Genomic DNA, 17302 nt, shown 5'->3' with positions numbered 1-17302 from the left:
CTTAGCAAGGAGATCAGCGCACATGTTACCATCTTTTTTCACATGAACTAACTTGACTTGCCAACTTTTGTTGCACCAGCTCTTTATGGTGCTTATGAGCTGGTTATGGTTGCACTCATCATTACCTTTAGCCAAGGCTCGAATAGCTTGTAAACAGTCACTCTCAACCAAAAGGTACTGAACTTTACTCTCCCAAGCCACTTGGATTCCTTTGAAGATGGCCCAAAGCTCCGCCGTGAGTGGAGAGCATAGCCCAATTTTGTACATAAATCCCATGATCCACTTACCCTGCTCGTCTTTTATTAGACCCCCACACGTAGCTATTGCCAAGTTTTCCTTTAAGGCCACGTCCACATTAAGCTTCCACCAGCCTTGAGGAGGAGCTTCCCACCTAATACTCATAGTGGCTGTAGGAGGGCTTTGCAGGTGAGCTTGAGACGAAAAGGAGTCCCTGATGTCTCTTATATAAGAGGAGATAATTTGGATGGGGTCAACAGGCCTGGAGAATAAAGGTTCATGGATTTCATTGTTACTCCACTTCCGCAAAAATCAAATAGTGGTAAAAAAGATGTCATTCCAAGCTAAGAGTTGGCTGTTAGGCTACCCTTTTTGCAGATTTTTTCGCATCCAGGTCCCAAGAGGCGCAGAAAAGAAGTCAACAGGCGATTTCCCTGCGAACCAGGCAATCCATAAGGGGGAAGCCTTGGTACAGTCTCTAAGAACAATAATGCTCTCCACTTGAGTCGTGCAAGTATGACACTTATAGCTCCCACCCCATTTGGCTAAGAGCTGTTTGGTGAGGATACAACCATGGTAAACTAACCACACAAATTAGCGGATTCTATGAGGGACCATCCAATTCCAAATTAATTTCCATGTTGTGTCAGGAACAAGTAAACTAAACTCCATGAGGTTGTTGTATGCCAGCCTGACTACATTTTTTTGCCCAATATTACAGCCCCAAATCAGCCCATCATCCCCACCCTCAGAGGAAAAAGGAAGAATGGCCTGAATTTAATTAACAGCCTCCAAGGAAAGTATTCTAAATAATTCCTCTAAAGACCAATCTCCTGATGTAGGATCCACCATTTTAGCCACCCTGGACTCAAGGTCTGTGAGCCTGTGATTGGGTAAGATATAATCGCAAAGAGGCTTGTCAAGATTGGTCCACTTATCTTTCCAGAAATACGTATCTTCCCCATTTCCAATGTCCCACTGTAAGTTGTCTAAGAAACCATTCCAAATACGGCCCAATCCTTTCCAGAGGGATGAGTCATAAGGCTGAACTTTGACTTGTCTCCTTAGGTCCAGATTCCTAGCATATTTTCCAGCAAGGACCTGAGCCTATAAGTCTTTTTTTATTATTAATCATTCTCCACGCCAGCTTGTGTAAGAAAGCTTCATTATGGACCTTTAGGTTGTGGATTCCCAGCCCTCCAACATTTTTAGGCTTGCACAAGTTCTCCCAGGCAATAAGGTACACTTTCTTTGCCCTAGTTGTTCCCCCCATATAAAAGAGCGCTGAATCTTCTCTATTTCGTGACACACAGAGATAGGGAGCGAGCCATGCTGCATGTGATAGACAGTGATGGAGCTTAACACTGAATTAGCAAGAGTCACCCGACCAGCAAAGGATAACAGGTGACTTTTCCAATTCGAAAGCCGAGATTTAACTCTGTCAAGCACTCCAGCAAAATTTCTCCTCTTCCCTCGGCCATGATATAGCATCGAACCCAAATACCTGCCCAGAGAGTTAGCAGCAGTAAAGCCACTAGCCCGAGTGGTTTCTTCCTTGATGGAAATTTTAGAGTTCCAAGAGAAATAAATTATAGTCTTTTCAATACTGACTAGTTGTCCAGACATGTCACAAAAGTCTTTTAGACAGCCCATCATCACCTCTAATTGTTCCATGCTAGCTTCTTCAAATAAGACAAGGTCATCCGCAAACATGATATGAGAAATGGCAGGACCATCCTTACCAGCTTTCATTGGTTTCCACTTTTTGTTACGAACAACATCTGCTATGAGATGGGAAAGCTTATCCATGCAGAGAACAAAAAGATAAGGGGATATAGGATCCCCTTGGCGGATACCTCTAGAGGGGGTGAATTGATCAGAGCAGCTACCATTCCAAAGAACCTGGAAATTAGCTGAAGTAATACAGGCTTCAATGATTTTGACTAGATATGGAGGCAGACCGGCTTCTAATAGAACATAGTTGACAAAACCCCAATTTAGCCGATCATAAGCTTTAGCCATATCAATTTTAATTGACATGTAAGCTTTCTTGCTCGTGATCCTGTTCATGGATTGAGTCATTTCCTGCGCTATAATGACATTATCATGGATCACTCTGCCAGGAACAAAATTTGTCTAGAAGGGAGAGACAAGGGTGTCCATGATAGTTTCAACCGGTTGACCAAAATCTTGGTGATGGCTTTGTAAATCACATTACATAAGGCTATTGGGACATGTTTTGTCATGTGGCAGAAAGACATGAGTCCCACGGGTGGAGTCAGTGGCACCAATCCCATATATTACAGATGTTTTGTCACGTTAGAGAAGGATGTGAATCTAGTTAACTCAATCAGCTAGACTCACTACATTCTTTCACATAACAGAATGTAACATGTTGAATCCAATAATAGAATTTCAACGTGACATTTTAAAAAATAATTTAGGGCCGTTGCAAATTGATATTTTTTTTCTTTCTAAATCATATCGAATTGATCGTTGTCCCTAATATGTGTATAGAAGTTTTGACTTGTATCATTAGTAGGACTATTGTGAAATGCCTTGTCTTTTTTATAAATATTGTATATATAACCAACTAGCTAGGTGATGCCACACTTAAGCAACTAAGCTAGTTTGTAAGTCAACTAGAATAATGCCAACTAGCTTCTTGATGTTATATTTTAATTTACTATACATAAGATTTGATAAATAATTGTATTCAAAAAAAAAGATTTGATAAATAAGTGTATAAATAGAATGGAAAGTACAATTGTTTAGTGATCGGAATAGGTTTTTACAACTGGGCCGATCATGTGATCTTCCTCTACACAGCCTAGAACCGTCTTGGGTCAGAGCATCTTGCAGTTGGGCCGCTTTATCCCATGGGTCTTCTATGGAACGCGATGAGGGGTGTACCTGCAAGACACTCTGACGCTCAAGTCAGTTATAGTTCAAGCAGGTTTTATTATGTAGAAGAAGATGATGTACCTTAGTGTTGATACATGTATTTACAGTGGAGAGATGAGCAGCTTGGGAGATGTTACTTAGTGATCAGGTTTGCTTTGTCTTGGAGGAAAAATAATAGAGCTGCCATGTTTAATGTTGAAGAGCTTGATGAGATAAGGCCATTAATATTGTGCAGCTTGATGGCTGTCATGAGCTTGCAGCTATAGAGGTGTCTTTTGCTATCGTAAATATTGTGCAGCTTGGCAAGATGGGCTTGCAGCCTTATTTGACTATGAGCTTTCTTAGTAGTAAAGGCTTTTAGTTTGGACCTTGTATTTGTATAGTATTTATCCAGATCATAAGCCCCCCAGCTCGTTGCTTATGCCGAAGGCATGAGGAGCGAGATGTATAAGTCTGCGAAATGATTTGTCTGTTTATCAACCTGGAAAATTCATTGCGCTTGTTCCTTTATCTGGAACTATGGTCTGTACTTTGTATGGGTGCTTGAGAGCTTCATAATCGTATTCTGCACTTGTATACAGTTCGTAATTCATAGTTCATAAAGTTGGCATACCTTGTGCATGTTTTGGGGCTTGATGTTGCTGAATATGTAGCGATAAGTGTCGCACTTTGGAGGAAGTTTTAACCAATTAAGGTGTTACCTTCCCTTCACTCTTTTTGATTGGAGGATCCTTTAGGGGGATCATTTTTAATTGGAGGATCCTTATGAGGGATCCTTTTAATTGGAGGATCCTTATGAGGGATCCTTTTAATTAGAGGATCCTTGTGATTGGAGGATCCTTTTGCTTGGAGGATCCTTATGAGGGATCCTTTTAATTGGAGGATCCTTATGTGGGATCCTTGTAATTGGAGGATCCTTATGAGGGATCCTTTTGCTTGGAGGATCCTTATGAAAAATCCTTTTGCTTAATTGGAGGATCCTTATGAGGGATCCTTGTAATTGGAGGATCCTTATGAGGGATCCGTTTGCTTAGAGGATCCTATGAGGGATCCTTTTATTTTCTTCATTGCGCTTTGGCTTAGAGAACTTTTCTTCTTTTTGGTGAAACCTGTAATTTCCATAGATCTCACAGAATATTAACATTATATCATGGAGATGATAATTGTAACAAGAACATGTTAAAATAATAATGTTGCTGATAGGAAATGTAGCATTTTTTTTGGGTTTGTCTGTGTTTCACGCGAGATTTTTGTCTTCGCCTTTTAGCAATCATGGAGCCCTGCAATCTTTTATGGATTTCACAATAGAAGTAGTTAAGATGCCTCAAGATAAGGGCATATAAATCAGATAAACTGTTTTAAGTCTGTCTGCATTCTCAGTGAGATTAATATCTTCATTGTTCATCATTCATGGGTCCCTGCAACTTTCATGAGTTTCATAACAGATACACAAGATTGTCAAAATAAGTCATATATGTCACGATTTGTATCGCGTGAGCATCCTGCAAATTTATGTAGTCTCGCAAGAAATATGATCAAAAAGTGATTTGAGCATTCATAATACCTTCTTTTTATAGCAGTACAATAGTATATGTATTCCATGTTCAGTACTTTGCGCAAGATGAGTATTTTAAACATATGCATGAGGATTGCGCGTTTGCGCGATGAGCATATCAAACATGACTCTATAGTCTTTATCAAGTTGTGGGTTCATCAAATATGCGACATGTAATCAGGTGAGATATGAAAGCATGCATAATATGCTTATACAAATAAGAAATAACCCTTTTGTGCTAACATGTAGATAAGAGAATCTCAGTCCAAGTACGAAATATTTGTATAAGCAGCGACCTGGGCCGACATGTAGGTAAGAAGGTTTCGAACCAAGAATGAAATATGTTGTGTTCATGTGACATTTGTCAAGTATTTGAAATATTGATGATAAGATAGCATAATAGTACTTTCTAAAAAATTATTGCCGATATGCAGCAGTGGTTCATCCAAAAATACATGACATGTGATGTATAATCATTCCAATATGTATTTCTTTTTCTAACAGCGGCGCGATGTAATAGTTTTGCATAAAATTGTATCCGAATAAGCTAATCTCCAATCTCCATGGTATAGAGAGCTTCAGTAATAAACGTGGTGCACAAGTGCAATAAGAAAGTGCACAGGAGACATAATGAGAATAGCAAAAAAGTTGTTTGAATACTGAGTACTCAAACCGCGCAATAATTGTTATGTGAGTACTATGGGTCACTATTTATGGTTAAACTGCTCACGGGATGCCATTTGTCTTACTAAGTACTGCTTCTGCAAAGAATGAGATCCATTTTGGCAAGTAAACTTGTCCGTATAACATGCCAAGGTTTAGAGGCATATGACGTTAGCGTGCCAACTTTAGCATACCATATATTTCAATGGTAGTTTTGTATTTATAATGGGCAGCGACGTAAAGGTAATCAGCATAAGTGCCAGCATTTGAATTTTGCGCACTGTAGAATAGGATTAAATATATATATATATATATATATATATATATATAGGGAAAGCATTTTCTCCCTTTAAAGAAGAAAATTTTTCTATGTTAGTGACTCATAACATAAGTGGGTCCCACTTTGAAACTTTTTCTCTCTCCATTATTTTGTGGGCCCCACTTATATTATGAGTCACTTATATATATATATAGCATCGCGCTGTTGTTGCCATTGGCTTGGCTTCATGGATCTTATATAAGTAACAAGGATGGCGTTATCCTTCGTGTTCCAAAATCAAGCATTGTTGTTGTCTCGATTACGCGCTGTTGATGTCAGCCAGACTAGTTAATAGGGATAGCCTAGCGCAATCTATACTAGTTAAAAGGATGGCGCAACTGTCAAAAGATCGTCAACAACTCTAATAGCCATATTAGAGTAAAAGGCTATGGGACAACAATCTTCATATTGTTGGAAATTTAGAGAAAATAAAAGAATAATAGATGAAGAAATCTCTTTGTATTTGAATTTTGGATAAAGGAAAAATACAACACACGCACGGTCACTCTGTTTCTTTTCTTAGTGCTTCAGCACTTTCTCTCTTTCTATCTTCCTTCTCTCTTTTCTCTTTCTAATACATATTGTTGATTACATTGAAGTATATATATATATACTTACTTAACCGATTTATATGTCGTCTTGCCTTAAGTTACAATTTCCGATTTTGTCTTTTTCAACAAAAACATAATTTTTTAATATTAAAACTATAGCTACAATTTATAAGCACCGACTTCATGTTTGGCTCAAAGCTTCGGTCACTGTTTTTTGGCGGTGCAAAGATCAACTTGATATTATCAAATGACAGCCACATATGGTGCAGTTTTCTAGCGGTGGAAAGTTACAAAGTTAAGTTTGATTTCTAACACTCCCCCTCAAATTTGACTTTGCATACCAATCATATGTTTGAGTTTGTTGAACACATCGGTTTTCAATGGCTTCGTAAAAATATCTGCCAATTGTTCTTCAGTTCTGCAGTAGACTAATTTCACAACTTTGTTTTTAACTTGCTCCCGAATAAAATGATATTTCGTGTCAATATGCTTGCTTCGGTTGTGGGAGACTGGATTCTTTGCAAGTGATATAGCAGACTTGTTATCTACGTATATAGTGATTGGACCTTCTTGCTCATAATGAAATTCATTCAAAATATTCTCTAACCAAATCGCTTGACACGTGCATGCTGCTGCGGCTATGTATTCAGCTTCGCATGATGATAGAGCAACTATCTGTTGTTTCTTTGATGACCATGAAAAAATTGCTGAGCCAATATGAAAAGCATATCCTGAAGTGCTTTTTCGATCATCTACATCTTCATTATAATCACTATCTGCATAGCCAATTAACCTTGAATCTTGGGAATGTGTATAGAATAATCCATGACTGATGGTTCCTTTGATATATCTTAAAATTCTCTTTGCTGCACTGAAATGATCCTGCTTTGGATTCTCCATATATCTGCTAATTAGACCAACTGCAAACATGATATCTGGTCGAGTAAAAGTCAAATACCTCAAGCTTCCGACCAGGCTTTTGAATAGTGTTGGGTTTACTGGTTCTCTATCTGAGTTAGCTTTCAACTTTGTTCCTATTTCTATTGGTGTTGACATAGGCTTGCAATCTTTCATTCTTAACCTACTCAGTATTTCTTCTGCATACTTCTTTTGTAGCATATAAATTCCTTTTTCTGTTTGTTTTACTTCAACTCCGAGAAAATAGGACATTTCTCCAGTATCTGTCATTTCAAATTCTTTAGTCATAGCTTTCAATCCTTGCAACTGGTGCAAACACCTCATCATAATCTATTCCATATTTCTGCTTGTAGCCTTTAGCTACCAATCTTGCCTTGTATTTCTCCATTTTTCCCTCTTGATTAGTCTTTGTCTTGTACACCCACTTTACTCCGATGGGCTTATGTTTCTTAGGCGTAGTTGTAAGCTCCCACGTAACATTTCTTTTGATTGCAGCAATTTCATCATTCATGGCTTTCTTCCACTTTTCATCTTCTACAGCTTCCTCATATGTCACTGGATCACATTCAGCTATTAAACAAAATAATGAGTAATCAAGGGTAGTTTGTACCGGATCTGTAGCACCATAGATATCACTTAAGCTTCTCATCTTTGCTGCTGCTCCCCCTGAATTGTTGCTACTGCTACTGGCTTGATTTACATCAAGGGATAACTTGCTTTGCAAAGCTTGCTCCAATTTGCTAGAACCTTCATTAAGATTCATTCTTTGCTCGTGAGCTTGAAGAGAACCCACAAGCTCGTCAATAGAAATAACTGACAAGTTTTTGGCTTCTTCAATGGCAGTGACTATATAATCAAACTTTCTTGTTAGTGACCGTAGAATTTTCTCCATTACTCTGACATCATCTAAAGTCTCTCCATTTCTTTTCATCTCTTTCGCCACCTTTTGCACTCGTGAGGAATAATCTGTAACTGGCTCTGCATTCTGCATTTTTAAGTTTTCAAACTCAGCTCTTAGTGATTGGAGTCGTACCTTTTTAGCTTTGTCAACTCCCTGGCAAGACTTCTGTAAAATCTCCCATGCTTCCTTGGATGATTTTGCATCTGATATTTTCTCAAAGGTTGATTCATCAACACCTTGAAAAATTAAGAAAAGAGCTTTTTTTTCCTTCTTACGTGAATCTTTAAACATATGATAAAACTGCTTCTGCAGCTGTATTGGCGGGCTCTATGTATCCATCCTCAACAAGGTCCCATATATCTTGGGAACCTAGCAACATCTTCATCTGAATGCTCCAATTCCCATAATTACTCTTTGACAATTTTGGAATCTGTGGTTGCATCATTTCCGCCATCTTTGATCGAACATGGCTTTGATACCACTTGTTGGAAATTTAGAGAAAATAAAAGAATAATAGATGAAGAAATCTCTTTGTATTTGAATTTTGGATAAAGGAAAAATACAACACACGCACGGTCACTCTGTTTCTTTTCCTTAGTGCTTCAGCACTTTCTCTCTTTCTATCTTCCTTCTCTCTTTTTTCTTTCTAATACATATTGTTGATTACATTGAAGTATATATATATATATATACTTACTTAACCGATTTAAATGTCGCCTTGCCTTAAGTTACAATTGCCGATTTTGTCTTTTTCAACAAAAACATAATTTTTTAATATTAAAACTACAGCTGCAATTTATAAGCACCGACTTCATGTTTGGCTCAAAGCTTCGGTCACTGTTTTTTGGCGGTGCAAAGATCAACTTGATATTATCAAATGACAGCCACATATGGTGCAGTCTTCTAGCGGTGGAAAGTTACAAAGTTAAATTTGATTTCTAACACTCCCCCTCAAATTTGACTTTGCATACCAATCATATGTTTGAGTTTGTTGAACACATCGGTTTTCAATGGCTTCGTAAAAATATCTGCCAATTGTTCTTCAGTTCTGCAGTAGACTAATTTCACAACTTTGTTTTTAACTTGCTCCCGAATAAAATGATATTTCGTGTCAATATGCTTGCTTCGGCTGTGGGAGACTGGATTCTTTGCAAGTGATGTAGCAGACTTGTTATCTACGTATATAGTTATTGGACCTTCTTGCTCATAATGAAATTACTTGAGAAAGGGTTATGAAATATTATTGATTTGTATTTGAATATGTACATAGGGGTCTCTATTTATAGAGACTTCTTGACCTAATTTTGACCTAATGGGCTTGGCCCAACATACAAGTAACAGACTAAATAAATACAAATAAATGACTACATAATTACTAATAAATGACTACATAATTACTATTTACAACACTCCCCCTCAAGCTGAGGAATAGATATTTATCATTCCCAGCTTGCTAGCAAGTTCTTGAAATCTATCTGAAGGAAGCCCCTTTGTCAATAGATCAGCTAATTGACGCCCAGTAGGAATGTATGGAGTGGTAATCAACCCGCTATCAAGTTTCTCTTTTATGAAATGGCGGTCGACCTCAATATGTTTAGTCCGATCATGTTGAACTGGATTATGAGCTATACAAATAGCGTACTTATTATCACATAGCAGCTTCATAGGTCCCTCACATTTTATTTTTAGATCATCAAGTACAATTTTCAGCCACAGTAACTCACAAATGCCTTGAGCCATAGCTCGAAATTCAGCTTCTGCACTTGATCTGGCGACCACATCTTGTTTCTTACTTCTCCATGTCACCAAGTTACCACAATGAAACATGCAATAACCAGTGGTAGAACGACGGTCAGTCACGGATCCAGCATAATCAGCATCTGTGTAGACTTCTAAAGATAGATTGCCATCACGTTGGAATAACGACCCTTTACCAGGAGTACCTTTCAGATACTGAAGAATTCTCTCTACTGCCTGCATATGTTTCTCCTTTGGATCGTGCATAAACTGACTGACAACACTAACAACATAAGCTAAGTCTGGTCTAGTATGGGCCAAATAAATCAATTTCCCAACTAGCCGTTGATATTGTCCTTTATCAACTGGAGGACTCTCCTCTTCATAGCCCATCTTGTGGTTCTGCTCAATAGGAGTATTAGAGGGTTTACACCCGAGCTTTCCTGCTTCTTTGAGAAGATCAAGAACATATTTCCTCTGGCTGATAAAGATTCCTTTGCTCGAATGAGCTACTTCTATTCCTAGGAAATATCTCAGTTTCCCAAGGTCTTTGACTCAAACTCAGAGGCAAGCCGTGTTTGCAGAATCTGTCTCTCCACAAAATCGTCACCTGTGATAATAATATCATCAACATATACAAGGAGCACAGTAAGCTTCCCATTTTGGGAGTGCTTGAAAAAAAGAGTGTGATCTCCTTGACTTTGTTTATATCCTAAGGTCATCATAACCTTAGTAAACTTTCCAAACCAGGCACGAGGTGACTGCTTCAATCCATACAAGGCCTTTTTTAATTTACAAACTTTATTTTCTCCCTTCACAGAATCAAAACCAGGCGAAATTTTCATGTAGACTTCTTCTTCTAACTCACCATTGAGGAAAGCATTCTTCACATCAAATTGGTTTATATCCCAATTGTAATGGGCAGCAAGGGATAACAAAACTCTCACCATATTCATCTTTGCAACTGGAGCAAATGTTTCTTCATAATCAATGCCATAGGTTTGAGAGTAACCTTTGGCAACTAATCGAGCTTTGTATCTCTCAAGAGTCCCATCAGAATTATACTTCAGGGCATAAACCCATTTGCACCCTACTGCTTTCTTTCCAGTAGGTCTATCAATGACCTCCCATGTTTTATTTTTCTCCAATGCATTCATCTCCTCTTACATGGCTTGAGCCCAATTCCCATCTTTCAAGGCTAAATGTACTGATTTTGGGATTGCAATAGAGTCTAGTGCTGAAACAAAGCTTTTGTGCTGCACAGACAGATTAGCAGAGGAAACAAAATGGGAGATAGGGTATTGAGTACAAGAGGAACAAGATTTCTTGGGACATGATCTTTTTCCTTTTTTAAGAGCAATGGGTAAATCATCAGAATCAGTAGTAATGAGTAAGTCATCAGAAGTATCATGATCAGAAATACGAGATTCAGGACTTACCAGTGGTTCAGACGATTGAGGTTGCTGCTGAGGCAATGTGGGCTGTGTATCAGTCATAGGAGGATCAGTCACAGGAGGATCAGACATAGACACATTGGGAACAGGAACAAGAGGAAGAGACACTGACTCAGGTGAAAGAGTAGACACTGAAGATTCAAATTCAAAGAAGGAAGGTGAAGAGGAAAGTGATGAGTCTTCTAGTGAATTATTCTCCCCCTGAAGATGAGGACCTTGGAAAAAGGACTCAGATTCCTGAAATGTAACATCCGTAGAAACAAAAAATTTCCGACTACCAGGGTGATAACACTTGTAGCCCTTCTTATCAGGAGCATATCCAAGGAAGACACATTTAAGAGTCCTAGGATCCAACTTACTGCGATGCTGTTTATGAATATGAACAAAGACAACACACCCAAACACTTGAGGAGGAAGACTTTGCAAAGTTGGAACAGAAGGAAAAAAAGAAGTCATGGAGTGAATAGGACTTACATGATCGAGAACCCGAGTGGGTAGACGTTGATCAAGAACGCTGCAGTAAGAATGGCATCTCCCCAATAGCATTTGGGTACATGTGTTTGAAACAGCAAGGCACGAGCAACTTCAAGAAGGTGACGATTTTTTCTTTCAGCAACCCCATTTTGTTGAGGGGTGTCTACACAAGTAAGTTCACGAATCATACCTTGATTTCGTATAAATTGGGAAAAACTGTGATTAACATATTCAGTACCATTATCTGTTCTTAGTCTCTTGATTTTTCTACCAAATTGGGTCTCAACCATTTTATAAAATTGAAAGAACAGATGTGGTACCTCAGACTTTTCATGCATTAAGTAAACCCAAGTTACACGAGTGCAATCATCAATAAAAGAAACAAATCATCTATTTCCATAAGCATGAGGGACTTTAGAAGGACCCCAAACATCAGAATGAATAAGATCAAAAGGTTCAACACTCTTAGTACTACTAGAAGGAAAAGACACATGATGATGCTTAGCAAACTCACAAACATCACAATGAAAAGACTCAACAGGCTTAGATAAAAACAATGACGAAAATAAAGACTTGAGTAAACCAAATGGAGGATGTCTCAAGCGCTTATGATGAAGCCAAATCAAAGAATCAGCAGTTGATTGACCATGAGACATCAAGATGTGATCTATCACTTTATTTGCGGGAGATTGTGACACCAGATAGTACAACCCACCTTGCTCTTTAGCACTACCAATCGTCTTCCCCGTGGCGAGATCCTGAAAAACACAATGGGTAGGGAAGAAGGTTACAGTACAATTCAGATCTTTTGTAATTTTATGAATAGAAAGAAGATTCGTGGAGAGTTTAGGAACATGAAGAGCATCTTTAAGATGTAAGGACTGCTGTAAGTTTATGTCACCAGAACCCGCAACTGATGTATGTGAGCCATCAGCTATGGCTATAGTATGAGTTCCAATGGTAGGATGATAAGAAGCAAAGGAGTCAGCACAACAAGCCATATGATCAGTAGCACCAGAATCAACAACCCAGTAATGTTTAAAATCATTACATGAAGAAAGGAAAGAATGAGTTTTAGGGCTCATACCAGTCAAAGCCAAAGCACTAGTATCAGATGGCTTACTCAGATAATCAAGGATGGTTCGGAGCCGTTCTAACTCATCTAGACGAAATGCAGGTTGGGTCTCATTAGGTGCAGGAGTTATTCCAAAGGAAGTAAAATGCGCTTGACCATGCATCCTTGCCATCTTTTCTAAGACAGTTTGCTTTCCATGGAGGCGAAAGCATAAATCCTTGATATGACATGTTCTTTTACAATAAGAACACCATCGATCATCTCTCTTAGGTTTAGAAGATGCACCATCATAAAACTTTGTAAAAGAACTCCTTTGAGAAGAGGCCATACTGCACAAAAAACAGTCAACGAAAAAGGCTCTAAGAAGCCAAAAAATTCGGAAAAAAAAATACCAAACAATGTCCGATCTGAGAAAACAACACAGATCCAGAAAGAGAACAAGGAGACGAGAAGAATGGTGGTGGTCCGGTCCAGAAACACCGCCGGACACGCCTCCACGCGCCGGCGAAAGCAGCTGCGCGTGGGCTTCACTCGCGGTCAAAGAGGCGGCGCGTGAGAGCGCGTGGCAAGGCTTCTCCAGTTGAAATTTTTCCGGTGTGGTCGTCCGGTGAGCGCGCACCTGTCTGTGGGTGGTTGCGGATGAAAAGTCACCGTAAAGGGTTCTAAACGGTAAAGACAGAACTGGTTGAAGGCGGTCGGAGGTGTTTGAGTCGTTTGTGGCGGAGGAACGTTGCGTAGAACGATAGAACGAAAAAAAAGAAGGTCAACAGTGGTCCCCTTGGTCCAAAAGGTCCCCGGAAAAAAATTTCCGGTGGCGGCAAGAGGAAAAGAAATTACAGTTTTGTACAAAAAAGACAATAGGCGCGGAAGCAGAGCCCTCAGGATCGAGTGCTCTGATACCAACTTGAAAAAGGGTTATGAAATATTATTGATTTGTATTTGAATCTGTACATAGGGGTCTCTATTTATAGAGACTTCTTGACCTAATTTTGACCTAATGGGCTTGGCCCAATATACAAGTAACGGACTATATAAATACAAATAAATGACTACATAATTACTAATAAATGACTACATAATTACTATTTACAACAAAATTCATTCAAAATATTCTCTGACCAAATCGCTTGACACGTGCACGCTGCTGCGGCTATGTATTCAGCTGCGCATGATGATAGAGCAACTGTCTGTTGTTTCTTTGATGACCATGAAAATATTGCTGAGCCAATATGAAAAGCATATCCTGAAGTGCTTTTTCGATCACTACATCTCCACTTTAATCACTATCTGCATAGCCAATTAACCTTGAATCTTGGGAATGTGTATAGAATAATCCATGACTGATGGTTCCTTTGATATATCTAAAAATTCTCTTTGCTGTACTGAAATGATCCTGCTTTGGATTCTCCATATATCTGCTAATTAGACCAACTGCAAACATGATATCTGGTCGAGTGAAAGTCAAATACCTCAAGCTTCCGACCAGGCTTTTGAATAGTGTTGGGTTTACTAGTTCTCTATCTGAGTCAGCTTTCAACTTTGTTCCTGTTTCTATTGGTGTTGAAATAGGCTTGCAATCTTTCATTCTGAACCTACTCAGTATTTCTTCTGCATACTTCTTTTGTAGCATATAAATTCCTTTTTCTGTTTGTTTTACTTCAACTCCAAGAAAATAGGACATTTCTCCAATATCTGTCATTTCAAATTCTTTAGTCATAGCTTTCTTAAATTCAACAAACATACCTGGATTATTCCCTGTGAAGATTATATCATCCACATAAAGACACAAGATCATCATATCCCCATCTTCATTTTTCTTCGTGTACAAAGCATGTTCATACGGACTCTTCACAAATCCATTCTTATGAAAGTATTCATCTATCCTTGTGTTCCATGCTCTTGGAGCTTGCTTCAATCCATATAGCGCCTTTTTCAGCCGATAAACTTTATCTTCTTCTCCTTTTTTAACATAACCTGGTGGTTGCTCAATATAGACTTCTTCTTCTAGGTAACCATTGAGGAAGGCTGATTTCACATCCATCTGGTATATCTTCCATTGCTTTTGTGCTGCAACTGCTGTAAGATGTCTGATGGTATCAATCCTTGCAACTGGTGCAAACACCTCATCATAATCTATTCCATATTTCTGCTTGTAGCCTTTAGCTACCAATCTTGCCTTGTATTTCTCCACTTTTCCCTCTTGATTAGTCTTTGTCTTGTACACCCACTTTACTCCGATGGGCTTATGTTTCTTAGGCGTAGTTGTAAGCTCCCACGTGTCATTTCTTTTGATTGCAGCAATTTCATAATTCATGGCTTTCTTCCACTTTTCATCTTCTACAGCTTCCTCATATGTCACTGGATCACATTCAGCTATTAAACAAAATAATGAGTAATCAAGGGTAGTTTGTACCGGATCTGTAGCACCATAGATATCACTTAAGCTTCTCATCTTTGCTGCTGCTCCCCCTGAATTGTTGCTGCTGCTACTGGCTTGATTTACATCAAGGGATAACTTGCTTTGCAAAGCTTGCTCCAATTTGCTAGAACTTTCATTAAGATTCATTCTTTGCTCGTGAGCTTGAAGAGAACCCACAAGCTCGTCAATAGAAATAACTGACAAGTCTTTGGCTTCTTCAATGGCAGTGACTATATAATCAAACTTTCTTGTTAGTGACCGTAGAATTTTCTCCATTACTCTGACATCATCTAAAGTCTCTCCATTTCTTTTCATCTCTTTCGCCACCTTTTGCATTCGTGAGGAATAATCTGTAACTGGCTCTGCATTCTGCATTTTTAAGTTTTCAAACTCAGCTCTTAGGGATTGGAGTCGAACCTTTTTAGTTTTGTCAACTCCCTGCCAACACTTCTGTAAAATCTCCCATGCTTCCTTGGATGATTTTGCATCTGATATTTTCTCAAAGGTTGATTCATCAACACCTTGAAAAATTAAGAAAAGAGCTTTTTTGTCCTTCTTACGTGAATCTTTAAGCATATTTCTTTGAGCATCTGATAAAACTGCTTCTGCAGTTGCATTGGCGGGCTCTATGTATCCATCCTCAACAAGGTCCCATATATCATGGGAACCTAGCAACATCTTCATCTGAATGCTCCAATTCCCATAATTACTCTTTGACAATTTTGGAATCTGTTGTTGCATCATTTCCGCCATCTTTGATCGAACGTGGCTTTGATACCACTTGTTGGAAATTTAGAGAAAATAAAAGAATAATAGATGAAGAAATCTCTTTGTATTTGAATTTTGGATAAAGGAAAAATACAACACACGCACGATCACTCTGTTTCTTTTCCTTAGTGCTTCAGCACTTTCTCTCTTTCTATCTTCCTTCTCTCTTTTTTCTTCCTAATACATATTGTTGATTACATTGAAGTATATATATATATATATACTTACTTAACCGATTTAAATGCCGCCTTGCCTTAAGTTACAATTGCCGATTTTGTCTTTTTCAACAAAAACATAATTTTTTAATATTAAAACTACAGCTACAATTTATAAGCACCGACTTCATGTTTGGCTCAAAGCTTCAGTCACTATTTTTTGGCGGTGCAAAGATCAACTTGATATTATCAAATGACAGCCACATATGGTGCGGTCTTCTAGCGGTGGAAAGTTACAAAGTTAAATTTCATTTCTAACACTCCCCCTCAAATTTGACTTTGCATACCAATCATATGTTTGAGTTTGTTGAACACATCGGTTTTCAATGGCTTCGTAAAAATATCTGCCAATTGTTCTTCAGTTCTGCAGTATACTAATTTCACAACTTTGTTTTTAACTTGCTCCCGAATAAAATGATATTTCGTGTCAATATGCTTGCTTCGGCTGTGGGAGACTGGATTCTTTGCAAGTGATATAGCAGACTTGTTATCTACGTATATAGTAATTGGACCTTCTTGCTCATAATGAAATTCATTCAAAATATTCTCTAACCAAATCGCTTGACACGTGCACGCTGCTGCGGCTATGTATTCAGCTTCGCATGATGATAGAGCAACTGTCTGTTGTTTCTTTGATGACCATGAAAATATTGCTGAGCCAATATGAAAAGCATATCCTGAAGTGCTTTTTCGATCATCTACATCTCCACTATAATCACTATCTGCATAGCCAATTAACCTTGAATCTTGGGAATGTGTATAGAATAATCCATGACTGATGGTTCCTTTGATATATCTTAAAATTCTCTTTGCTGCACTGAAATGATCCTGCTTTGGATTCTCCATATATCTGCTAATTAGACCAACTGCAAACATGATATCTGATCGAGTGAAAGTCAAATACCTCAAGCTTCCGACCAGGCTTTTGAATAGTGTTGGGTTTACTAGTTCTCTATCTGAGTCAGCTTTCAACTTTGTTCCTGTTTCTATTGGTGTTGAAATAGGCTTGCAATCTTTCATTCTGAACCTACTCAGTATTTCTTCTGCATACTTCTTTTGTAGCATATAAATTCCTTTTTCTGTTTGTTTTACTTCAACTCCAAGAAAATAGG

The sequence above is a fragment of the Gastrolobium bilobum genome, unplaced genomic scaffold, assembly GCF_033153095.1.
Source record: "Gastrolobium bilobum isolate Gb01-03AN ecotype WA unplaced genomic scaffold, APGP_CSIRO_Gbil_v1 utg12082, whole genome shotgun sequence".
NCBI classification, from domain to species: Eukaryota; Viridiplantae; Streptophyta; class Magnoliopsida; order Fabales; family Fabaceae; genus Gastrolobium; species Gastrolobium bilobum.
The sequence above is the reverse complement of the archived record's forward strand: the minus strand, read 5'-3'. Positions refer to the sequence as shown.